Raw genomic sequence first — 26,467 nt, forward strand, 5'->3', positions numbered from 1 at the left:
ACTACTGAGTTAAAAAACATAACCTTTTATTTTAAAAAAATTCTTAAAAAAAGATAACTCAGAATCCAAAAGCCTAGAAGGTGGTACTAGGAGCCATGGAGAATCATTCTCAGGAGTAGGACTGAGTCTCCATAAAGAATCTTCTGACATTTGCCCAGCCTTATTTCAGAACTGCTATGGAGCAGGGCCTTCTGTGTGCTCCTATGTCCCTTCCTCCTTTTAGAAGAAAGGTGTCTATAACAGCTGTCTTAAGACTGTCCCGCCATTACATGGGGCGGCGGTGGGCGGGGACGGACAGATAACTTCTCTTAGCTTACAAATTAGAAAGGCCTGTGCTTCAGAAGCTGCACTTAAGGAACTGTATCTAAGGTGCCTCATCCCCATCTAGGCCTGATACAGTTCAGGGAATGGAGGGGTCTGAGCTTATGCTATAATGGGATGAAACTTTGAGGGGCACAGCTTGGAAGAGACTAGGTGTACATATATTTCCATTGCAACTGGGTACACAATTGTTTGCTCCCTGCTCCCTCTACTGTGTTCCCACAGCACTCTGGCCTCTTTCTAATATACTTATCCCAAATAGCTATAGTTACTGGCTTAGTGTTTATTTTCCTCATCAGATTTAAACTTCTTAAAAACAAAGTGTTTTATTTATATCCTCTGCACTTACTGGTCCCTCCAATACCTGTTTGAATTCATGAGTCAGTATATGAAGAAAGCCCAGGCTGTCAGGGATTCAGACCATGCAAATCCATGCGATGACATCACACTGCTGGTGCACTTGTGAGCCCCCATTGAAACAAGTAGGATCACTAAGCAATTAAAAACAAGGATAGTCAGGAGCGCCTGCGTGGCTCAAGCCGGTTGGGCACACAAATCTTGATTTTGGCTCAGGTCATGACCTCAGGGTCATGAGATCGAGCCCCCCATCGGGCTCTGCGCTGGGCATGGAACCTGCTTGGGATCCTCACTCCCTCTGTCTCTCCCCATCCTCCCCCTGCTCACACTTGTGCGCTTTCTCTCTCTCTCTAAAACAAATAAGAATGGTCACTTTATGGACCACAACAGCATATGGAATATTGAAAAATAGGACTGAATCTCAAGAACATCCTGAAAACACCGCCCTATAAACCGTACTTAAATAGCCTGACATACTCAAAACCATTGTCTGATCAGAGTACAACTGGTTAAGAAAAAAAACTCCCCAAGATGATTTTCTTCATTTTAAATTTGACTGTAAATAACCAGTGATAGGTTATGCACAGGGCAGGGTAGAGTTGACTCCCCAGCTGTTGTGTAAAAGATGAGGAGAGAGGGGTGGGAAGAGAAAATATTTCATTTAAAACAACACTTCTGTAAAAGGCCCTGAATAGAAGACACTGAAATTATGAGCTCTAGCTAGTTTACTCTGCTAACACTCAGGTTTTCAGGAACAAATCCTTCTGTGAGGGTTTCTAAGAGATTTCTTTTTTGCCACAAGAAGGGCTCCATAACAGAGTAAAGAAACCACTCAGTAGCACTCCAGGGCAGCCCTCAGAGCCAGCTTTCTGTCTGGAGATGCTAGCTTCTCCACAAGGCCACTGTTCCTCTCACGGGGCTGGAGAAGTTCTCAGATGAAGAAGCCACTCTTCTAGATACTTTATTACGATACACCTAAATGAACTACTTCTAAAATAAACGTATATATCTTCACCTTCACAAGGTCACTTGTACTATCTGAGCATACAATTTGCACCAGAAGGGAAACCCTGGGTGACACAAGTATGCAGCAGCAACAGCTGGGGCAAGATGGAAGTATTTACAGATCAGGTTTGAATTTGTTACATTATCTCATTTTTTTTAAAGATTTTATTTATTTATTTGACAGAGAAAGAGAGAGAGCGCGCACAAGCAGGGGGAGTAGGAGAGGGAGAAACAGGCTCCCCACTGATCAGGGAGCCCGATGTGGGGCTCGATCCCAGGACTCCAGGACCACAACCTGAGCTGAAGGCAGATGCTTAACTGACTGAGCCGCCCAGGCGCCCCTACATTATCTCATTTTAAGCCTGATCATGCTTAGTACTTTTCTTCTGATAATCAGGCCTCCCGGTCTCTCTTAACAAAAATGGTAAGTAGTGAACATTCATTCCAGCCCTGAGCTAGCTCTCCTGCCCAGGAACCTGAGACTATTTCTTGGCCTCAATCACCACCTTTCTGAAGAACTACTGCATGTTAGAGGACCCTGGAGGTTACTTACAACTTTGCCTCTGATCAAAAAATTCAATTCAAACTGATCCAGAAAGCAAAGTGAACCAAAAAACAAATGAATTGAGTGATTTCATCAATTAGGGAAATGGTTAACAATCCGTGTGAAGTCTGTCTCCCCTCTCCTGTCTCTCTGTCAAGCATGTCTTTATCAGCTACCTAGATAGTAGCCTACTACATGCATAGTCGTAATAAGTGCAGTGCATGGGAAAGAGAAGATAATGAACAGATCCTTGATACACTCTAAATCTCTTTTTCACCCTGCTAGGGGAAACAAGGATAAATCCCTGGAGATATTCTACAAGTAAATATAACTATAGGTAAAATCCCACTCTAAAAAAAAAATACAATTATAAAGTCCAGTCCTATGTAAATGGGGCTATTTCAAAAGCCTCACAAACAACTAATATTGCCTTGCTTATTTGGACAAAACAAACCCACTAACTGAGAACTACTCTAAAACAGAAATATTTTTAAATGACTCTTCATTTAGCAAGCTACCTACTGAATAGGGTAATTCTTTGGCAAAGAATGTAGGCAATACAGTTCCTGCCCTCAAGTATAATAGGAAAAGATATTATAATACAATATACAGGGTACCAAGAGGAAAGTCATCTTATCCAAGTCTGCATGGGGTAAGGGGGAGGGGGAAGTAAGGGTGGACAGAGAAAAGGGATGACTAGAGGCAGCCTTCTAGAAGAGGGGGTACCAGAACGGACTCCTAAAGGACAATGCAAGTACACCAAGAAAATAAGGAGAAAGAGGATGGCACAGGAAGGAGAAAGACCAAGTCCTAAGGAATGGAAGCAGAAGAGATTAAAGTGATTTAGCTAGAGCACAAGGTCAATGACAGGCGTTGGTGAGAGATGAGGGAGGAGAGGTCAGTCAAGTCATGAAGGTCCTTGTATACTAAGCCCAGGATTTGAGTATTACCCTACAGGTAATGGAAAGGCATTAAAGAGTTTAAGCAAGGGACAAGCATGATCACATACATCTATTTAATACACATATCTCACTAACCGCAGAATGGTAGATAGGAAGGGGAAAGACTCCAGCCCAGAAAACCAACTATGTGGCAATAAACCCAAGAAAGAATAAGGACAGCCAGAACCAAGACAAAGACAATGGAATTGGATGACAAAAAAAAAGAAGACAAAAAAGAGATCAAGAAATTAAACTTCCCCTTTCTCTTCCCCTCTTCCTAGTTAACAATTTAATTCTAAGGTCAAGGAACACGTCCACACTTGGCAAGAAGTAGCCACAAGTGGTCTAGAACAGTGAAGGATGGTATCCACAAAGGCAGGCACCCAACATGGGGAGACAGAGTCCAAGCACTATGAGGAGGGTGTCCATGCTGTAAGGGGCAATCCAGCATAGAGTGTCAGAACCCAAGAAGAGTAACAAGGGTGTCCACACAGGGGGAGCTGCCCAGTGTTAGAAGTCAGAGCACAAGCAGGGAGAAGAGAGCATCCACAGGGAGCAGCAGCCTAATGTGAGATGTCAGAACACCTGAGAGGCTAAAGGGACATCCATGCAGAGGCCACTTAATACAGGGTGTCAAATCCCGAGCAGGATGAGGACAACATGGAGGGAAGTGGCAGTCATGTATGGGGTGTCAAAACCCAAGAAGAAGAAAGCATGCATAATGAAGGACCAGCCTGTCATGGGTTGTCAAAGCCCAAGCTGGATGAGGCGGGCATCCAAGTAGCCGAGGCAGAGTGGCATATGGTATCAGAACCCTAGTGGGGAAAGGCATCCATGCTAGGAAGGGAGTGGTGGCAGCCATGATGAGAGAATGGTCATATACCAGAGATTAATAAGTAGATGTATTAAGTATAACAGGAACCTGGCTGCTTGCTGCCAAAGAAGGAAGTTACAAATATGCAAGGGAGGAAACTAGAATGACTCCTGTGGTGTTAGATTGAAACTGGAAATACTGGCGTGAACTCACACTTTTCAGTATACACAGATGGATACAGAAATACATACAGATGTAAATGTGTGTGCACATACACAGCACAAACTCTCCAGCTCTGTCTACTAAGAAGGCTTAGAGATAGCAACACCCAAACAGCAATGAGTACATTTACCACCCAGATTTTAAATAGCACTCTCCACTAGGAGGAACCAAGACTCACTGGAGAAATGGCAGCTTTTAAGCCAAAGAAAAGTAAAAGATGAGCATGGAACATCTTGTGCCAGAAAGCAAAGAAGAGTTCAGAGAATGAGGAGGACATGTCAAAAGCGAAAGAGCTCCTTCAAGCTGGCTCCTACAGATCAAAGCTGGAACAGACTAAATAATGCAATTCAGTCACATAATCATCCGAGTAATTCAATAATAGCCTTTAATGAAAAAGGAAATGATGAGTCCAAAGCCAAATAAACAAATTGAAAGTATAATGGAATATTTGTATAATTTCAAAGTACTCTCCCCAAAACATTTGTTAATTACAAAGTGGTGGGATGCCTGGGTGGCTCAGTTGGTTAAGTGTCTGCCTTCAGCTCAGGTCATGATCCCAGGGTCCTGGGATTGAGCCCTGCATCAGGCTCCCTGCTCAGTGGGGAGCCTGCTTCTCCCTGTCCCATCCTCCGGCTCATGCTCTCTCTCAAATAAATAAAATCTTAAAAAAAAAAAAAAAAAAAGGTGGTAAAGAGTAACTTTTCAATAAAGAAGCCTGGCAAATATGATCTTAATCAGGTGATCATGTGATCATTATCAGGAAGGGGACAAGTTGAAATTGTGCATTATCTGATAGGATATAATGAGAACAGCACAGCAACACTTCTATTAATTTCCCTGCCAAAGATGCTTAAACTATGTCTAACCATAAGGAAACATCAGACCAACAAAAATGGAGGCCTGCAATCTTCAGATGTCAAGGTTGTGAAAGTCAAAGAAAGCCTGAGAAGTGTTCCAGACTGAGGGAGACTAAAGAGACATAAAACTAAATGCAGTATGGGGTCCTGAACAGAGTCCTTCTGCTTTACAGAACATTACTGGGACAACTGGCGAAACTCTGAGAATTAGATGTCAGTACTGTATCAATATTAATTTCCTCATTTTGACGGGTGTATTGTGGTAATGCAGAAGAATCTCCTTGTTTGCAGCAAATACTTAATTATTTGAAGGGGAAGTCTGCAACTTATTCACAAATGGTACAGGGGAAAACAAGTTCCTTGCAGCATAATTACAACTTTTCTGTAACTCTGAGATTAAAATATTTTTAAAGCTTTTTAAAAAAACATGAAAAGAAATACTGAAGTTTAATTGGACGTAGGGTGAATCCAGGATGACTTTTAGGTTTCTGGCATGAGCAAGTGAATGAGCACTAATGCCATTCAAAAAGACCCTGGAATAGAAGGAACAGTTTAGGACGGGGTAGCGAGCAGGGGGGGGGGGGGGGGGGGGGGGGCTAGAATACTGGAGAAACAGATGTGTCTATGTTGGGGGGAGTGTTAAATTCAATTTGGGGAACCTGTGGCATATCCTGAAGCAGCACTGGCAGGGGATCCAAGCCCAGCACTCAGGAGTCTGAGCCAAAGACACAGACTAAGGAACTATCAGTCTGTAGGTGACAGGAGAAACCAAGGTATGACTAAGATCACACGGGGAGAGTTTACACTCCAGCACATTCCAGTAACAGTTTGAGAAGTCTTACAGAAATATATATAGTTCAAAGGATAAAAAATACACATGTAAACTGAGAGAGTAAGAATAAAAGGAAAATAAAAGGAGGACAAGTAAATCCAGAGATAATAATAGCGTACAAAAATGAATACCAAAAAAATGCATACAAAAAATAACAACTTACCAAAAGAGTTGTATATAGTTCACAGAGCTAGAAGGCAAATATGGCTCTAAGGTTCTTTAGAGGCAACGCAAGGAGAATGCAGAGCAAAGACAAGCCTCTAAACACTGCATTTGAACACCCGTTTACCATACAGTATGTGCTTCCTTTGTTAGCATTTACTAACAGTATAAACCTGACATTTTCTTTATGAAAGAAAACAAGGGTATACTGTTTTCTGTTTGCTATCAAAGTGGGCTTATATTTTAACATGATATGAATAAAACAGTTCTGATGTTCTTTCAGTCATTAAAACACAAATCTATCTATATCCATGAATGCTTTCTCTTCATTTATAGGACCTGGAATACATTAAGAATATTCACAGCAGAAACCAACATTTGCATGGGGTTTACAGTATGAAAAGCATTTTTATTTACTGTACATTATTTCATTCGGTCCTCATACCATCTAATGTGACAAGCAAGGCTAGCAGAGACCTAATTTTACAAGTCAGCAAGTAGGTTGAGAGGTTAAGTTACTTATCTAAAATTACATGCCTAATAACTAGAAGAATTTAGACTATAAGTCGTGTTTTCTGACTCCACAGTTCATTCATTTATTCATCCATCCATTCAAATATTAAGTACCTCTCAGAAAACATGGCCCATTCTGTATTGTTGCTGTGAAGATCAAAGAGAAGAGCATGGGACCATTTACAATGTGAAGCCTATACACATGTTAGCTTTTTTTTTTCCCCCCAAAAAAATCAGTGTTAGATCCCCCTTTTAAAGATATCAGCCTTTCTTACATTTCTGGGAAACCAGATAGGATATGGAAATAGACAACATGCATGCACTTCAATTGGGACATATTGGAAGATACATATTTAGGAGGGAATGAGCTGGCTAAGACGATGCTGGGATAGTCAGGGGATAGGTCATGGAAGACCTCATTGGCCCTGCTAATGAGCCTGACTTGAGCTTGGTGGGGATAAGAGGACACAGAAAGGTGTAAGAAGGGGAGTCCTGTGGTCTCAGCTGTGCTTCTAAAAGACCCCTCAGATGACAGCACTAAACATGGATGTGAAAGAAAGCATAAAAGCCAGTGAGGAAGCTATTGTAATCAGCTAGGAAAAAGAGTAGGTGCCTAAGCTAATAACTGAAGGTAGCCACTTTATGCTAATTTTAGTCTGCAGCATTATGTTATCTCTGGTCTCTAAAGCCCTTGGGGAAAATGAGGCAGGCCACTAGGCCCTTAAAAAGAGTAAATTTTAAACAACTTATACAATCATACTACGGACAGCTGAAAAACTAAAACAATCGTCCCTGGGACTTTGTTTCCACAATGGAGTTACACAGTATAATTACTATTCTTATTAATCTACAGGGAGCCTACTTTAAAGTCATTAGTTCATTGTTTCTTTTTAATCTGAATGATTCTCATTAATTAAAGTTTTTATCAGTTACAGAATTCTCTATAGTGAAATAGAACAGTTGACTTCAGATGTATTATGCTTTAAGCAAAAACTAACACTCATTAACAAGATAACCTGTTGTGATTAAATAAATACAAACTGTTTACAAAGTTTGTAAATGAGTACAACAGCATAAAAGTAAAACTTGCCACTTAGCACAGACCTTATTTTGTTAACTCTTCAAGCACATGTAGGAAACAGGGCAATCCCTCATTTTTCACAGCTTCCCATTTCCCCCACTGCATTGCCTAATAAACACCTCTATTTCACTCTCTGCAGCTTTAATTTCCTCGATTGTATCTGCTAATAATGCCTAAGCATGTTGAACAAAGCAGCAGCACATGAAAGGAAGCCTGTGTCCTCTGCTTTACAGTGCTCACGTGGCACGACAGAGCTTCTAATAGTGCATCAGGTTGTAAAAGTTGTACATATTATGAAATCACTAGATGGCTATTTTGTGGCAAACACATTAATTGTATTTACAGAAAGCTCTTAACAAATCTTTAGTAAAGGTCGCAATTAATTTATGGAACCATGAAAAGTCCACAGAGGGTATCAGTGATAGTAACAAAAGAGGAAGGAGTTTCATCTGGCCTTAAACTGCTAAGTTCATGTCTACTTTGGTAAGAGTCAGGCCCCAGACTTTCTTAAACTTGGAAGGGATCTTAAAAGGTAGTCCAGTCAAATGCCTATGCCCCCCACTTCAAGGGGAGAAACCTCATGTGAGACCCTGCCTGACCAATGCTGATGTAGCCTATTCTGCCACCTCAATTTATTTAAGAAAAAATCTCCTTCACATATTCAAGTTTCGATTTGGCAGTTAATTTCAGTCTGCAGTTAAAAGGCACTAGCTGTCAGTCAGATCTCTCACCCAGCTCCCTCCTGAAAAGAAAAACTGACAGATCACAGGAGCTTTCTTTTGTAAACCAATTCTGGAACTTTCATGCTTCTTATTTGTTAGGTTAAAGGTTAAATTGCTGACCTGTGCCCTCCTGCTTAGCGGCCTTCCCCTTTTTCTGTAAAGCTTTATTTTGGGGCTGTATTTACATGGATTAGTCCCTTTTCACGCTAAGAAGGAATCTGTTCACAGCCAAAGCCTTAGTTCTGGTTGTACAAAAAGCAGCCACAATTATTCACCACCAGACAATGACCATATTGTGGATTTACAAAAAACCCACCCCAGCCATGGAAAGATCTGTTCTTGCTGCACAAAACAATAGAAGAAAAATCTTATCAAGCATTCAAGAGAAAGCAAACAAAGCAAGCCCACTGTGAACTTGATGAAGATGTCAAGCTCCTTTAAAATATATATATATAAATCAACAAAGAGGGGTTTTCTTGTAAAGTCTTGGGAGTGAGACTTTTTCTACTCTGAGTTTCCCTTTCTGGTTAAACACAGTCAGTAGCAGCAAGACATTGACAGCCAAGACCAGCAAAAGCTGCCATTTTCTAAGCACGCTTACAGACACTTTTCTAAATGCACAATGCAAAGAGGCTTTCCTTTCCAAATATGCCCAGTGCAAATGCCAGGCAAAGCATTTTCAAGCTAGTCCCTAACTACACAAGGTCTTTCTGCAAAGGCAAAATTCTTGTCCCAATCTCTAAGGAATGAACACAGGCTACACCTCCCAAATCCTAACTTACTAATTCCTTTAAGAAAAATAAAAATAAAAATAAAATAAGCTATTGGGTTTAATGAAACCATAGTTCCAACAAGATTTCTTCATCTGACACCCATGAAGTATTGTACATACCCGGTTTCTTTGGGGTGGGTTTGAATGACAGTCCCAAGTCACAGAAACAAACATTCACTGGGAACATTTTCTGTTAAGGGTGAGGACTTCACAGCTGCTACAAAAGCTAACTCCAGTCCAGGACACAGCTGTCTTAGCAAGGCAGAAGAGCAAATACAAAGAATTTCTCCCACCAACTGGTCTTTTAGGTAGATGGTTTCTATTCTCTTTAAGCTAAAATGACCTAAATCCATCAATGGCCCTCAAGATAAGAAAGTAAAAATCAATGACAGAAGTATGCATTAGGAACAACCCAAGGAGGGCGCCTGGGTGGCTCAGATGGTTAAGCGTCTGCCTTCGGCTCAGGTCATGATCTCAGGGTCCTGGGATCGAGTCCCGCATCGGGCTCCCTGCTCCTTGGGAGCCTGCTTCTCCCTCTGCCTTTCTCTCTCACTCTGTCTCTCATGAATTAAAAAAAAAAAAAAAAAGAACAACCCAAGGATCCCTAAAATCTAATTTTTTTAAGATATTATATTTTAATTCCTGATAGAGCAAAATACTAACATAACACCTTATTTTGTAATCTCAGACAATGGCTCAATTTAAGGCTTCTTACAAATTGTAGACTGAAGGGTACCTGGGTAGCTCAGTAGGTTAAGCGTCTGCCCTCAGCTCAGGTCATGATCCCAGGGTCCTGGAATCAAGTCCGTATAGGGCTCCCTGCTCAGCGGGGAGTCTGTTTCTCCCTCTGCCCTTCACCCCACTTATGCTCTCTCTCTCAAATAATAAAAATGGGTAAACTCTTTAAAAAAAAAAAAAAAACTGAAGACTTAGAAAAACATGTCCATCTGTAACAGTTTATCTTTGACAAAGCTCTCCTCAGCCCTTTCTGTTCCTCTCCCTGCCTCTCCACCTCCCCAACCCCTCCCTGTCCCCCACAGCCAAAAAAAAGGCAATACCAAAGATTTGGTCACAAAAGTCCAAAACTTGCGAGTAGTATGGTCTTATTTTAAAAGAGGCTGCATTTGTATGTATAATAAAAGGGAACTGGTTAATCAAACTGTAAGACTTTGATAGAGCCTTCAAAAACTGATCGAAGTGGGGGCGCCTGGGTGGCTCAGTTGGTTAGGCGTCTGCCTTCGGCTCAGGTCATGATCCTGGAGTCCCACGATCAAGTCCCCGCATCAGGCTCACTGCTCAGCAGAGTCTGCTTCTCCCTCTGACCCTGCCCCCCTCTCTTGTTCTCTTACTCTCTCTCTCAAATAAATAAAAATCTTAAAAATAATAATAATAAAATTGATCGAAGTGTTTATGACAAACATGGTTACTTTCTCATTTAAAACTATACACCAACTGCAACTGTGTCAAACGGGAATATTCAAAATATCAAAGTGGGATTGTGATAGAGGTGATTTTATCTGCTCTATTTCACACTTCCTGAAATATTTTGTCTTTCTTATGCTATTTTTTTGTATGGTAATCAGTGCTGTGAAAATGCAACAATTCTGGCCAGTGGCCCTGCTCAGAGGACTGTGACAATTGCACAAAGCGTTTCCAAGCAAAGCCAACGCACACATTGTCTCAGGAGTTTGCTTACTTTGAATTAGGAAATTTATGATCCCGGAGAAAATTAGGATGGCACCACAAGGACCAGAACACAAAGTAGGAAGTACTTAAACTCTTCACCAACTTCTATGATGAACGAGATTAGGGCACAAGCTACACTCAGAGCTGATTCAAATGTAAATGTTCTGCTTCCTCTCAAACAATGATAAACTCCCTCAGAGTTAATAGTTTCTCCCTAAGAGATTCATCTCTCTTTTCAACTTAGAGGTATGTTTTGGAGAAAAGGAAGAAACACATGGAGGGGCTTAAAGCAAAACCTTTTAAATTCTTTGTCATAAAAGCTGCAGAGTAAACTACATTTCCTTTACTAATCCTTCGAACACTTGTTAAACTTGAGTGCGCTGACAACTTTGCCACTGCAATCACATTTTGGTTTCTAACAAGTTAAAGAAAATACTCTGGCTGTACTGAATTGTATTACCATCTTCCTTGAACACCAAGTGAGAATTTATGCTGCCTTCAAAAACTGTTGAAAGAGACACTCCCTAGGGAGAAATAACTTTTGGCACATTGCACAGAAAGATAAAGTTACAAAAGCAGGCTAAAATATCTCTTCCACCACACATATTTTCATTCTTTCTTTCTCTTTCACATACACACGCTCGCTCACTCACTCACCAACATGTAAACACAAAAGCATGCTATGCCCTCTATGGGAAGCAGAGTATGGGCCCAGGAACGGTCTTGAAAGATCCTTACTTTAAAGGTCATATTCTGGGGAAAAAAAAAAAAATTTTTTTTTTTAAGATTTTATTTATTTGTCAGAGAGACAGAGAGAGAGCAATCACAAGTGGGGGGGGTGGCAGGCAGAGGGAGAAGCAGGCTTCCCGCTGAGCAAGGAGCACAATGCGAATCATGACCTGAGCCGAAGGCAGACGCTTAACCGACTGAGCCACCCAGGCGTCCCATGGAAAACTTCTAAATTAAGTATGAGTTGTTTGGTTTTTTTTAATGTAGCTTTTCCATGTTTGTTTGTGGTTTTTTTTTTTTTTTGCTTTTCCATGTTTTAAAAATATATTCGCCAAACTCCACATTGCTTCACCAAATACACACACACACACACACAGAGAACCATTATCAAAGACCTTACAGTTCTCTGAGCTATGAAAAATAACATAGGTGTCCTTTCGTGTCAGGAGGCTAAGAGTGGAAAACAATGATTTGATGTGACAGAAGAAAGAAAACAAGGCACTGTTAATGATTTTGTTGCTATTATTTCATTTAGTCTTCACAGCAACACTACACATTATCAAAATCACATTTGCAATTGAGAAAACTCAGCAAAAAGGATGAAGAACTTCGCAAAGGCCAGATTACTATTAGTTGTGGCCAAAATTCAGACACCAAGGCCAGAGCTCCTGCCACTATACCCACTGCTTCTCCTGAAGGAAAGGGTGGGGAAAGAGCTTTTAGTGAGACAAATTCCCATGATGCCAGACCACCAGGCAGTTTCCCAGGGGTGGCAGAAAAAGCCTAAAATGCAAAAAGTATGGGCTGCCGCTGAGGCCTTGGGTAAATGCCTCATTGTACTCTGGGAAGTCTGATGGACACTTACTAAATGAAGAGGAAAAGGCATTCCTCGCCTAGTGAGCCAAATGTGAGTGAGCCCTCCTTTAAACTTTTCATCCCGAGTACATCTGCTCACAGAAAAGGCAGAAAAAGCTTCCAGAAAAATTGTTGGAGAAAACTGTAAGATACCTCTTGCTTCTAACATAAATGCCCCCCCCCCAGTTCTATCCAAGAATTTCCATTAAAAAACAGAATATAGTGAAATGAACAGCCATCAACCTACTGGAAATGAGATATCCGTCTACAAGAAAACTGCAGAGACTAATCAAAATAGCAAGGTTCATTGCAATCAAGTGAAACTGTGTCAATTCATTTGTTCAACAAATATATTTACTACTATGCACCACTCACTGTTCTAGGTGCTGGGGACAGATCAGTGAACCAAGTAAACAAAGACCTCTGCCCTTGCAGAACTGTCAGGCTGAGCGTGATTGTATAGGGTCCCCTCAAACTGATAATAATCTGACTAAAAATCGTATTTTTTATTAATAAAAGAAGTATTCCTCCTTAGCTTTGCAAATGCTTTGCCTTCTGCCTGGAATCCCCTCCCTGCGCTCCCCCCAAGCACTTATCACACAGCAGGCTTGTAATAAATATTGCCAGAGGGATGAAGTGTGATATTAAAATATCTTCCTAAGCAAAAAGGAGGAAACGTACCAGTGGTCAGCCCTAAAATCTCTAACTTAAATTGGTCTAGACCTGAGCTTTTATGCTGCATCAGATCCAGAGAAGCCCAAATAAAACCTGAGTCAACTCAATCTCCAGTCCGCAACACAAGAGAAATTAGGTCAGCTTGTTCCAGGGTCCACCCCAGGCATTAAAAACTTTTTAAAAACCTACACCAGACTTGCCACAGCTGCTGGAGGCAAGAAAGAAACCTCCCAAACCTCAAGCCTCCTAAAGGCCCTGGGCCTAGGACTACCTTAGACCTGGTCCTAATGCCCTGCTATTAAGCACAGAGAAGGAAAGAACCTACAACATGAACAGGTGACCTTACCCCAGCTCAGACCCCTGATGATGCTCAACTTCTAGTGTGAAGAATCAGAACAAATCCAACTTACTTTTCTTTAATGAAAGTTCAAACTGAGAGGCACTCTGCCATGTCCCATGTTGAATTAATATTTTCTTTCTCATTTAATCTGTACAATAACATTGAGATACTATTATCATCACCCCATTTTATGGTTTAAGAAACTAAAACGAGAGAGAGATTAATTTGCCCAAAATCACAGAGGGATATAAGTCATAAGTAGTAGAGTTGAAATGTGAATCCAGAAGATCTGATTCTAGAAACCATGCTCTAAGCTAGATTTTGCTAATTATATGCTTGAAATTTGGTGGGGGAGGCGGGGGAGGAACTCCAATTAACCAAAATATTTAGTAGGAAGAGGGAATAAATTAAATGCTTTGCTTAGCTGATTTCCTATTTCATTGTCAGCCATGATGAAAAGATTTTTCATTTCAGTCTTTGTAGAAAATCTTTCCCAAATACTTTTGTCAATTTTCCTTTCATATAAATACAATCTAACAAACTAATAAAACTCTTTCATGTTTTAGAAACCAATTCCGTGATTCTGAGTATCAGTGATGATTACTGTTGAGGACAGAGAACTGGGCTAAATATACACTAACTATACACCTTATTCCAGAAATGGGCTGTTTTGATAAGTCCCAGCTTATTTTCTTGGCATCTGGCTCGTCTCACAAGAAGACAGTTTAAATAAAAAACCCTGGTAACCGAGGATTGATTCTTGTTTTTGTTAAAGTTTAACTGTAACATGTAGGTGGAGGAAAAACATATATATATATATAAGTTGATCATTTGAAATTATCCATGTATCCAAAGTATGCTTTCCTGGAAACACAGAACTAATCTTACAGTTTCTGAAAGAGAAAATTGACAGACAATTTTCTTTTCAACAAGTTTCAATCGTCATCTCACTATTATTCTAATATTTGGACCCTTTCAAAAAGGAATTTAATTCTAACAGAAGGAAGATTTACTCGCTTAGCAAAAATCACAATTGCAGGAAGTTTTATTGCTCGGTTTTGGTTTGGAGTTTGGGTATTTTTGTTTTTCACTTAGGGAAAATGTTGAATTAAGTCACCAAAAGAATGCCTATTTGTACCAGTTTCTGTGTTAGGCATTTAAATACATATTGTCTCTAATTTACAAAACAACCTGTCAAATAGATATAAGTCCCATTTAAACAATGGCCAAGTTAGAATTCAGTTTAATAACTTCCCCAAGGTCAAACAATTAGTGAGTGGCAGAAGAAATCTAATTTCAAAGCCTACAGTCTTTCCATTAGGTTGTTTTTATTACAAATTATCCATGAAGATACTTAATGACATTGTTATAATCTAGACAGCAACTCATCTGCAACTATTTTCTCTTCAAATAAGGCTTTGTGATAGCATAAAATTCTAATGCCTATGAACACATTAAAGGTAAGAAAACTGTCTTTAAATCAAGCAACTTATTATAGTTTCCTGCTGGGCAAAGCAAGCTCATAGTGAGATCTTCAGTAAAGCTTTCTTTTTCTAATGAAAGCCTTTGAGCACACTGCATGCTTTCAATGTAACATAAAGAAGGAAATGCAAAATGTGTTGTGAAATAATACCAAAAGAAGTTCAAAAGCTAGAATACAATTTCCTAAAGGTTTAAAAAACAAAAAAAGTCTCCTAAACATTTAAAATACCAGGTGTAGTTCCCATATTACAAAGCTTACACTCCACTTTCCAGAGAGTCTAGCACAGTGCTGAACCTAATGCGAGTGCTCAGAGAATAAGTGATTAAGGAATTCTAAAAATCAGATGTACGATAATAAGATCTCAGTCACAGACTCCTGGGGAATCAGGCTTATATGGCAATTTTTGAGGAAGCTGAAGACCTATACTTTTAAGCACTGAAACATTTTGGTGGTAAATCTTTCCAAGCTAGATTATACATCTCACTGCTTTTTTGAAAAGAATATTTTGAATAAAACATTTTCTTGATGACTGCAATGGACATCTGTTTTGGCTGCCTAGCATCCATTTTCCCTTCTTCTGCTAACAGCACCAGATTTTCTCTGCAAAACTACCCTGCCGCACTCTCAGGCTATAGAATCCAGGTGGCAGTGAACAGGCCCGCACACACATACATACTCCCTCATCACCCAATCAACATCTCAGAGTTACCCCTCTCTCCAAAAATCTTGGTGACTTGTTCATTGATCAGCCTATGACCCAAACTGGGCCTGGTGCAATCAGCCCTGAGACTACGATTAATGTAAGACCCTCTTTTTCCATTTGGGTGACTAAACTGGGAGACTATAACCTTGGATTTGCCAGTAGCCATCGTTGCCATTGTATAGGAAGCACTTGCCCAGAAATGAACCCAACGCAGGAGACAGAAAACCAAGAGATAAAGAGATGACAAATCTCTGAAAACATAAGTAGAACACCTAGATCCAGCAAAACCAAAAGCCAGTTTTACCACTACACTTCTCAGTATTGAGAAGCAATAAAGCCCTTCTTTTGCTCAAGCCAGATTTCATTGGGTTTCTGCCACTTAGGACAAAAAGAATCCTGACTAATAAAATAATGTCACCAACATGATCACTAACTGTGCTGAGCAATGTAATACAAAAAAATCCTCAGAGCAATCCAAAGCACGTAGGGCATAAGCAAAGGGCTTTCCCATGAATAAAAGATATAAGTTTAAATGCATGGATTCTGGGATGCCTGGGTGGCTCAGTCAGTTAAGCATCTGCCTTCGGCTCAGGTCATGATCTCAGGGTCCCAGCCAGGAGCCTGCTTCTCCTCCTCCTTCTCCCTCTCCCTCTGCCTGCCGCTTCCCCTGCTTGTGCTCTCTCTCTGTCAAATAAATAAAATCTTACATAACTAACTAACTAAATAAATAAATAAACAGATTCTGAGAAATCTACTTCGGCTACTTTTACTTCCCATTTTTCAGCAGTGTTAGCTCGATGACAATTGCTGAATAGCAGAGTTGTATGCAGACATGAACTCTTGACTTAAACAAAAATAACACAATAATTTAAAATAACAGCTACTTGGGGTGCCTGGGTGGCTCAGTCGGTTGGGCGTCTGCCTTCGGCTCAGGTCATGATCCCAGGGTCCTGGGATTGAGCCCCGCATCGGGCTCCCTGCTTGGCGGGGAGCCTGCTTCTCCCTCTCTCACTCCCCCTGCTTGTGTTCCCTCTCTCACTGTGTCTCTGTCAAATAAATAAATTTAAAAAATAAATAAAATAACAGCTACTTAAGTACAAATCTAACGAAAAAAATTCTACAAGAACTACATGAGGAAAACTACAAAACTCTGATGAATGAAATCAAAGTACTAAATAAGGGGCACCTGGGTGGCTCAGTCAGTTGAACATCTGCCTTCTGCTCAGGTCATAATCTGGAAGTCCCGGGACTGAGCTCCGCATAGGGCTCCCTGCTGAGCAGGGAGTCTGCTTCTCCCTCTGCCCCTCACCCGGCTCGTGCTCACTCTCTTATTCTCTCTCTCCAATAAATAAATATCTTAAAAAAAAAAACTAAATAAATGTAGAAATATAGGGGCAATGGGTGGCATAATCGGTTGAGCATCCAACTCTTGGTTTCGTCTCAGATCATGATCTCAGGGTCGTGAGATCGAGCTCCACATCAGGCTGGCAGTTTCTAAAAACTAAACATACTCTTGCCGTCCAGCAATCACATCCTTGGTATTTACCCAAAGGAGCTGAAAACTTATGTCCACACAAACACCTGCACGTGGATGTTTATAGCAGCTTTATTCATAATTGCCAAAACCTGGAAGGAACCAAGATGTCTTTCAGTAGGTGAATGGATAAACTGTAGCGCATCCAGATAACGCAGTATGATTAAGCACTAAAAAGAAATGAGCCATGAAGCCATGAAAAGACAAGGAATAACCATGCACGCACGCACACACAACCAACCATAAACGCATACTACCGAGGGAAAGAAGCCCACTTTAGAAGTCTACATCCTGTATGATAACAGCTATATGGCATTCTGGAAAAGGCAAAATCATGGAGACAATAAAAAGATCACTGGTTGCCAGGGGTTGGGAGTACATGAAGGGATAAACAGGCAGAAGACAGAGGATCTTTAGGGCACTGAAAGTATTCTGTATGATACTATAAATGGATACGTTATCATACATTTGTCTAAAACTGAAGAATACACAACACCCTGAAATAAACAATGGACTTTGGGTGGTTATGGTGTGTCAGCATAGGACCACTGATGGTAAAAAAATGTGCCACTCTGCTGGGGCATGCTGACATTGGGTGAGGCTGTGCATGCCTAGGGCATATGTATATATATACACACACCCATGGGAAATCTCTCTATATTCCTCTCTACTTTGCTGTGAACCTAAACCTTCTCTAAAATAATATCTTTTTTTTTTTTGAAAGATTTTATTTATTTATTTGACAGAGAGACAGACAGTGAGAGAGGGAACACAAGAAGGGGGAGTGGGAGAGGAAGAAGCAGGCTTCCCGCTGAGCAGGGAGCCCGATGCAAGGCTCGATCCCAGGACCCTGGGATCATGACCTGAGCCGAAGGCAGACACTTAACGACTGAACCACCCAGGTGCCTTAAAATAGTATCTTTTAAAACAAATGACAAATAGCAGCTCCCACTTATTAAGAACTTTCCATGTCCCATGCACTCTGCATTCCCATTTAATCTTTCAACTAAATGAAGTAGGTACTATTAAGGCAAAATATAGATCAACGAACTTAACTGCTCACGTGGATTTTATGGTTTAGTAGATCAATGAATTGCTGGTCCACCTAGAGGGCCCAGGACCTTACACTGTGAACCACAAAATACAGCAAGAACCACCACACTGCCATGAATTACCAAAAATCATGAGACTCTCCTATATTGTAATTTATACCCAGATGGCCCCTAATTGCACACTTTAGGAAGAAATCTTCAAATAACTAAACATTAAGAAAATATATGGCTCACTTTGTTACTTTTTAAGAACAGCAATTCAAAAAGTCATTCTACATAACCAATTTAGAGCATCAGCATAGTGTAATAAAAAGCACAAGCTTCAAGCAAGGATACACAATTAAGGTAAAATTCAAAATGTGATCTCAGTAGGAATACAGAGGGATTTCAAAGTACAAAATGTTCTATTTCCTAAGTTGAGTGGTGGGTACGTACATTTCTATTCTTTAAGCTGTGCATACACATACAATTTGTGTTACAGTTTTCATAAACTGGTTTAAAGAATACAGTCAGAGTAGACTTCAAATCCCAACTCTGTCCTTCGGAAAAGTTGCTTCCTATCTCTGAGCTTTAATCACTCAATACTTATTGAGGGCCTACGATATGCCAATTACTGTTCTAGCTGTTGGAATTTCAGGTACAAGAAAGAGGTCATTTCTGCCCTCATGGAACCCTATTTTTCTTACCTATAAAACTGAGCTGATACTTCTTACTTCATTAGGTGGTGGGCAAAAGCTTTATTACAACGAGCTTCCCCTAGGCTTAAATATAGTTTAAAGAAATACTCTAACAATCCTACAACATAAGGCACATTACAATTCTCAAAGGCACCCCTTTTCAAAATCAGCTTAAAAAGTACAGTGAGGGGAGCCTGGGTGGCTCAGTCATTAAGCATCTGACTTCGGCTCAGGTCATGATCTCTGGGTCCTGGGATCGAGCCACGTGGGTGTCAGGCTCCACATTTAGTGGGGAGAGTCTGCTTGTCCCTCTCCCTCTGCCCTTCCCCCAACCTGGCTCGTGCTCGCTCACTCGCTCTCAAATCTTAAAAAAAAAAAAAAAAAGTACAGTGAAATGAGGTTCCACACCTCTATTCCAAATAAGTTATTTTCAAATGGGCATGTCAAGTACTTAGAGTCAGGAAAAATTACAAAAATTTTTAAGTAATCCATGTCTTCTGAGTGGTAATTTGTCCCTACACTACTGCAAATCATAGTTCATACTCCATAAAGTGGATTCACTTCCTCTGGGGGGGGGGGGGGGGAATCAAAGGATTCAAAAGAAGAAAAATAAAGAAAAGCTAAAGTAATCATGCTTACTCATTTAAAAGGAAAAAAAAACTAAGAAATCCTTGTACAGTTCATGAATGAAAACTGCCTCTCCCCTGATTTTCTATATAAGCCTGATTTTTCTTCTCTCACAATATCTGATTTTTCTAACTACTGCATGTGCAGGTAATATTAACCAGTACTTTCTGGGATGATGCCACAAGAATGAAGTTAAAATCCTGAATCTACAACTTGATGGTTGTCCCATCTGGGCAAACAAATTAACCTTTGAGCCTCAGTTTCCTAAAAAATAGGACCCATCTTAAAGGGGTCGTATATTAACAATATAAGAATAAGTGTAATAATATTAAGAAAAGGGACTGAGACATAAGGCCTCAATAAAAGTTAGCCACTTTATCACCATTCTTCAAAAGTTTGCTGTGATTCATTATCTTATTATTGAAAAGATAATAAATTTAGTTAATACCTCTAATACTTTAATCTGAAGTAAAACAACTCTCAAAGGGCTTTTTTCCCCTCCATCCCACTTCTAAAGAAACAGCATAAATTTTTTTTTAAGATTTTGAGAGCGAGTATAAGGGAGCACAAGGGGGGGGGGTGGGCAGAGGGAGAAGCAGACTCCCCACTGAGCAGGGACTGAGATCATGAGCTGAGCCAAAGGCAGCCACCCAGGCACCCTTTCATTTTTTACATCAGTTTTTTAAAAATATCTAATAAAAAAAATTATCTAGTCACGTTGAGCATCCACTGTGGTCACAAATCCAAGCAACATTCGTAGAATTAGAGACCTGCAAAGTGAAAGCTCAAATTCAGAATATAACAAAGCTGGCTCTCAATCCTTTCCGTTGGCTGAGACTCGGTTTTCTTCATGATCCTGCTGATCCAGAAACGAGAACAGCTATTTAAGAGAGATTTGAAAGCCAGGCTGTTTGCATGTTTAAGTTACTGATATAGCTGGAAACCTCAGCTAACCAAAGCATCACATCATAAGCATTCCTTCCAGAGTTCTCACAACAGTTTCTTCACTTGACTATCCACTTCTTGCTACCAAGTGGCCACTGGGCTACTGCAGTAAAACAGTGGGCAGGGAGCTGACACCAGAGGAAGTGGGTGGGCAGAACAGCCTCGAGAACCTGATGCTGCGGCCATTCTCCCAGGCAGGGTGCGCTTGGCAGGCTCTGAGACGCCAGCAGTAACGAGACACTTGTGTTGGAAATGCAGTCCAGAGTTTCGGCATGGCCAGTACCGTCTGATCATGGGACTGGCAGGCTCATCCCTCTTGCAAGAGCACCCTCTTCCGAGACCTTCAGTCAGACACGCTAAACCCGGCTCTGGCAACTTTCACAACTTGAGACGACTCTATTCATTTCCTGGGATCCCCAAGTAAAGGTGGGTTCTTGAACAAATACATAAATGGAATGTGGCCAAAAAAGCATAAAAGTTAAGAACAAAGTAGGTCAAATATCTACTCGAAATGTTCCAGCTTCTTTTTAAAATCACATACCTAAGTAACAAGCACTATACACAGAGATGTTTGCCAGCATTATTTACAACAAGAGAACTCTGGAAACAATCTAAAGATCCAATTATAAGTAAATATTACTCATAAACATGATGTAGTAATTCACAGCAAATGAAATTATTTTCACAAAGCTATATTAATAATTTTAGGAAAAGCTTAATGATTTGGGGAGGACCAGCAAGAAAAACACACATATAGCAGAAGTTCAGGGAAAAAGTTTTTATGTATATTTATATATATATATATATATATATACACACACACACAATTTTTATATATGCTTTATTTCCACACACATGCAAAAGAAAACAAGGAAATATACCAAAACATTAATAGTGTTTATCACCGAGTGATAATTTTTCTCTCTGTAATTTTTCAAAAATGTTTAAATTGTATACACACTCAAAAACTAATCCAAAACAAGCTACTAAAAATTTAAATAGAAAAAAAACACAAACCAGGATAATCTGTCAATATGCACTAACTTGAGAAAATTTTTGGTTGGTTTTTTTTTTTTAATTTACAATGAGAATATACCACAGTATAAGAAAAATTGTAAGAATGAAACTCCCACAGAAGTTTATAGAACAAAATGTATACTAAATCCTCCAATTAAAGACCCGTAAAGTAGTTTCAGTGCCTTCTAACCCACCTTCTCACAGCAGGGAATTAATCCCTCTGGGGGATGCAAACAAACTTCAAAGAGAAGATTATGCCCAGACACTAGTACTGTAGAGCGTAAGGTTTATACCTAAGTTTGCTCAGATACTTTGGCAGAGATCGGATATGCAGATCCAAGGAACAAAGACTAATCTTAAGGCAGATTCCTTGCAATCACTTAAAAACACAAAAATAATGCATTCAATTTCAAAAAAAGGCAAATATAATAAATTTTATTAAAAACAAGAAGGTTGTAGAAATAGACAAAAGGTACCTAAAATCAAATACCAAATAACAGCTTATTCCCTGGCAATAGCAACTAGGAAATCTCACAAACTCCCAAAGAAAGCAAGAGGCACCAGGAGTTCAGTTTGTGTACCCAAATCTTACTGGCATGATGTTTCCAAGGTGTCCCATTCAGTGTCCAGGGTCTTGATGCACTAAGTGGAGCTGACAGATCACATGTCCCTTCCATGGAGGTCATGGAATGCTCTTCAGAGTGCAGTACACAGAGCGCTTACAATACATGTCTTCAGTAAGGGAGACATTAAAAGTAATTGAGGGGAAAAGAACCGTTTCTAAAGTCTAGTAGTATTTCTTTTTTTTTAAGATTCTATTTATTTATTTGAGAGAGAAGAAGAGAGCAAAAGCAGGGGTAGGAGCAGAGGGAGAGGGAGAAGCAGGCTCCCCGCTGAGCAGGAAGCCAGATGCAGGGGGCTCAATCCCAGGACCCTGTAGATCATGATCCGAGCTGAAGGTAGACACTTAACCGACCGAGCCACCCCAGGTGCCCCTAAAGTCTAGTAATATTTCTTACTGGCCTTTCTCAGATCTGTCATCTTTTTTTTTTTTTTTAATGTGAGGTGATTTTTTTTTTTTGGTATGATTTAGAAGTACCTGATTATTTTTTTTTTAAGACCTTATTTTTTAAGTAACCTCCACACCCAGCATGGGGCTCGAACTTACAACTCCAAGATAAAGAGTCACACACTCTACCAACTGACCCAGCCAGGTGCCCCTAGAAGTACCTGATCATTTTATTAAAATGTTTTAAGTAAAGGAGTAGTAGACCCCAGTAATGCAGATTTAGTTTCCCAATTGTTGTTTTGGTTTTGGTTTTGTTTTCAAGTAGGCTCCACACCCAATGTAGGGCTTGAACTCACAACCCTGAGATCAAGAGTTGCATGCTCTACCAAGTGAGCCAGTCAGGCGCCCCTAATTAGTCTCCCAATTTTTAAATTAGCTAATCATCTGAGAGAAAACTAAAAACCTTAAAAGATTAAAGACCTAAATGCGAAAGGCAAAACCATAAATTTCTTAGAGGAAAATATCTTCATAACTGTGGAGTAGGAAAATACTGGTCAATTGTACTATATTAAAATCAAGAAGTTACGATCAAAGTTAACACGAAGAGAGTGAAAGACAAACCATAGAGTGGAAGAAGATATTTGTAATACATACAACGAGATAATTAGTATCCATTACATAATCTTAAAAATCAATGAGGAAAAGGTAGAAAACTCAGTAAGAAAAGTTAGCAAGAGACTGAACAGGCACTTTAAAAAACAAGCTATTCAAGAGGCCAATAAGCAGAGGTGCTTGGTCTCATTAGTCATCAGGAAAATGCAAATAAAAACAACAATGCGATACTGCTATATAACCATCAGGTGGCCAAAAATCAACACATCTAACTGTACCAAGGACTGATGAAGTTGTAGAGTAATAAGGACTATCAAACACTGCTGGAGGGAGTGTAGACTAGCATAATTTTGAAAAACAGGTTAGCATGATCCAGTAATCAAGTATGGTATCTATCCTAAGGAAATGTACGTTTAAGTGCGCCAGGATTCACGTATAAGGAATGATTACGGCAGCATCGCTTGTAATAGCCCAAAACTGCACACAACTTCAAGTGTTTTCAACAGAACGGATAAATTGTGATATAATCCTACAGTGTATTACACAGCAATGAAAATGAATGACTATAGCTACACACAACATGAAGAACCCTTACAAACATAACCTCGAGCAAAAAAAGCAGCAAAACTACACAAAGAATAATTCTGTTTCTATAAAATTCAGAGGCAAGCAATAAATTATATTTTTCAAGGAGATATACTTAGGTCATAAAACTATAAAGAAAAACAAATGATTATCATAAAAGTCAGGACAGTTACCTCTGGAGAAAGGAAAGGAGGAACCTCTGGGGTGCCAACCAAACCCACCTCCAACACTTACAGGGCTTCAGCAAGAGTACAAATAGAGGCCATGTATGTTAATATTTAACAGATATGAAACAAGCTTACAAAATATTAAATAAAATATGTTCTATCCTCCTATCATGACAAATATACCGTTATAACTGCCTGGAAAGCCAGATTCATACAGAGAATTTTGGGATTCCCCAGAGTCCCATGCAGAAACATGCGGATCCAGGGAGAACTGGCCACTGGTCCACCACCCATCACCCTCTTCTCCACCCCACACAGCCAAGAACCTCACACACAAGCATGCAGTCACCTCCACTCACAAGTCCAAGCTCCATCCCATACCCTACTCTCCACACACAGCCACATTTAGGCCATCCCTTGAATACACCCTCAGAAGTATGGACCCCAGGAAAGGGACTCACACAGGCTCTAGAAACAAGCTCAGGGCCATTTGGGCAAGAAATTCTGAGATCCTAGGTACTAAAAGTATGGTCTACCATGGAAAAGTTCAGGCTCTAAGCAGGCATGTCCCACAGGGCCCAGAGACTCTGCCCCATGGAAGAGCACCAAAGTAGGGCCCACTAAAGCACAGGGCCAGGCAGGGAGCCCTCCTGCAGTAATAGTATTTCCTTAGACCCAGGAAACATTATATTTCTTAGCCTGGAAAGCAGTAACATGGGCACATGATCATTATCTGCTAAACTGTACATGTAAGTTCCATGTACTTTTTTTCCACAAATAAGGGACAGACATCATGTGCCTGCTGATATGATACACAGTAACACAGAGAGACCCCTGCCAAAATTTCATAACCCGAATCTAATCATGAGGATATGATCAGATCCAAATCTAGAGACCTTCTGCAAAACAACAGACCTAAATTCTTCAAAACATGTCTGTGATAAAAGGTAAGGAAAGGCTGCAAAACTCTTACTTACTGAAAGAAACTAAATACATGTGAAGCTGAGTGGACTGCATGACCCTGAATAATTGGATTCTGGATCAGAAAGGAAAATGCTATAAAGGATACTATCAGCACAACTGATTAAATTTAAATATGGACAACTGACATTATATCAACATTAAATTCTTGTATTTCAATAATTGTACTAGAGTTATGTAAGAAAATTCTTAGGAGATATATTCTGAAGTATGTAGGGATAAAGGGTCGCTATATCCGCAATTTATTCTCAGACGGCTCAGCAAAATGAGTATGCATATACATATAGAGTGATAAAGCAGATATGGCAAAATTGGGTAACAACTGACAAAGCTGAGGAAAGGGCATATGCACTTGACCATTCTTATAACTTTCATCTTTTAAAAATATTTTCAAGGGGCGCCTGGGTGGCTCAGTCAGTTAAGCGTCTGCCTTCATCTCAGGTCGTGATCCCGGGGTCCTGGGATCGAGCCCCGCATCGGGCTCCCTGCTCCGCGGGAAGCCTGCTTCTCCCTCTCCCACTCCCCCTGCTTGTGTTCCCTCTCTCGCTGTGTCTCTCTTCTATCAAATAAATAAATAAAATCTTTAAAAAATAAAATTAAAATATTTTCAAAATTAAAAGTTTTTAAAATATACTAAAGGGTTAAACATGGAAGACGTTGTCTATGGCGCAGAGGAATTAAGATGACTGGGGTAAGATAAAGACTTCGCATTTTGTTCATTCTTCCATCTTATTTGTACTTCTCTAATTTTGTTCTTTTTCCCCAAAAAAAATCATTTTAACTTTGGGAGGAAAAAATCCTAGAACACTGAAAGAGGAAACATTAGCAACTGTAAAATAAGAAAAATTCTGTCCCTAAATTTATCTGTCAAATCATAGCCATCACCATCAAATGGTTACTCTGTAAAGTAGGCCCACAGAGGGGCTGCTGCAGGTATGCACCTAATAACAGACGCTTCCCAAGGCAATGGTTTGCAGAATAAGAGGGATAACTTAACATGGATGTTAACATTCTACTTCTAGAATGACCACAAATTTGTAACCTTCATTAGATAATCCAGAAAGTGGAACACACAGTTATATCACTTTTGCTATTAAGAGAAATTCATTCATTTTAACAAATATTAGTGACATTATGCAAAGCCCTGTAGATGACATGGAGAGATGTGCCCAACATGGTCATGGCCCTCAAGAAGGCAACTTAGCAGAGTAAAGAAGACTTGAAACCAAAAATCCTGGTTCTTCTGCACAGTGATGATCCTGGTAAATTATTTGACCAGAGATTCTATTTTCTCGTAGGTATAATGGAGCTGCCACCCAACTATCTTTAAAGGGTTGTATTGTAAGGATAAAATGTCAAGCACATAGGACAAAGGAACAGATACTCAATAAAAGGTAGCTGTTTTGTGAGTATTACAGTCTAACGTAATGAAATAGAAAATACTGCATAGCCAATTAAGAGCACCACTGGAATCCTGATTACTCCAAGTTTCTAATCCAAGTAAATTCACTCTCCCTAAACACCAAGTAATACGCACAACTGTTTGTGTGTGTGGACCAAGAGTTGCTCCCTGACATACCTCTGGCAAATGCATCACTCTCTTAGTTACCAAGAAAAAGAACGCTAGGTTACAGGGTTATTTTTTTT

The 26,467-nt window shown here is 40.0% G+C and overlaps 1 protein-coding gene across 1 annotated transcript in view; it reads right to left on the reverse strand.

Annotated features, from left to right (window-relative positions):
• Window positions 1-26,467, reverse strand: part of DENND1A (DENN domain containing 1A) — a 502,559-nt gene that overhangs the window by 435,083 nt on the left and 41,009 nt on the right. The window lies entirely within an intron of this gene.

Source organism: Neomonachus schauinslandi, chromosome 13 (assembly GCF_002201575.2).
Source record: "Neomonachus schauinslandi chromosome 13, ASM220157v2, whole genome shotgun sequence".
Taxonomy (NCBI): Eukaryota; Metazoa; Chordata; class Mammalia; order Carnivora; family Phocidae; genus Neomonachus; species Neomonachus schauinslandi.